This window comes from Microtus ochrogaster, chromosome 18, assembly GCF_000317375.1.
Source record: "Microtus ochrogaster isolate Prairie Vole_2 chromosome 18, MicOch1.0, whole genome shotgun sequence".
Lineage (NCBI taxonomy): Eukaryota > Metazoa > Chordata > Mammalia > Rodentia > Cricetidae > Microtus > Microtus ochrogaster.
In genome coordinates, this window is record NC_022020.1 from 24,233,878 (window position 1) to 24,235,270 (window position 1,393).

Consider the following 1,393-nt stretch of genomic DNA (forward strand, 5'->3'; position numbering starts at 1 on the left):
TACAGATGGTTGTGAGCCACCATGTGGTTGCTGGGAATTGAACTCAGGACCTCTGGAAGAGCAGCCAGTGCTCTTAACCTTTGAGCCATCTCTCCAGTCCTGGTTTAGCTTTTTTCAAGATAGGGTTTGTTTGTAGCTTTGAAGCCTGTCCTGGAACTAGCTCTGTAGACCAGGCTGACCTTGAACTCACAGAGATCTGCCTGCCAAAACCATCTGAGTGTTGGGATAAAAGGTATGTGCCACCACTGCCCAGCTACAAAAAAACATTTCTTTGTAGTTTAAGAGTGTACTTTGTTAGTGTAGAGTCTGTATTAGGCATGTCATAAGTCTCCAGTATGTCTAACTAGGTCTCCTGCCTGTATATCTGGTGATTATTATTACTACAAATAGGAAAAAAAAAAGAATAACACTACCAAAAAGGGATAGGAAGCTGCTATCCCCCGTGTCCTAGCACCTGGCTCCAGCTTCTAAAACTAATGATTTTCCCACTCCCGATTTCAAAAAGATCAGAGGATAAGCCAGGCATAGCGACACAAATGTTCAGGAGTTCAAGGCAATCTGGGATACAGGAAACCTTGTCTTAAATACAAACAACAACAACAAAATACATATGTGTTAGAACACATCTGGAGTACCAGCACCCAGGAGGTGAAGCAGGAGGATCCTAGGCTGAAGTCAACCTGAGATATAATGAGACTTTGTCTCAAACAAAAAAGTCTGACAGGGTGAATCGGTATGGGAGGGACTATGCTTCACAACCAGGTGGACTGTGATAAACTCGAAAGACAAAAGCATCCAGACCTTGAGATAAGCTGAAGGCCCAACTCTGAGGCCCTGGAACTATGACCAACTCATATATTTCAGGTAACTGGATCTGGGCAGGGAAGATGGCTCACAAGCAAGAAGACAGAAGCCTGGCCTGAAGGATCCACTCCTGCTCTATGGCCCAATCAGAATCATGCATCAGATGGTTGTATATAAAAAAAGTTTTCTGCTTTGGGAATTGTAGACAGCCTGCTTTTAGAAGATGGTCAACTGAGATAGGATAACTGGCTTGGATGTAACGGGGCTAAAGTCTGCAGGTGTCTGAACCATCAGAACCCAGAAGTATCTGGCTGGAATGAGAAGTACCGTGCATCCCTAATGAGCTGGGCTGGAGAAGGGGCTCAGCTGTGAAAGCATGTACTGCTCTTGAAGAGATCAGTTCCCAGCACCGGGTCAGGTGGCTCACAAGCACCTGTAGCTCCAGCCCCGGGGCATCCACATTCTCTTCTGACCTCCGTGGGCACCAGCGTTCACATGCACATGTGCACATAATTAAAAAATAAAAATAAAAGAACTTAGCCGGGCGGTGGTGGCGCACGCCTTTAATCCCAGCACTCGGGAGGCAGAG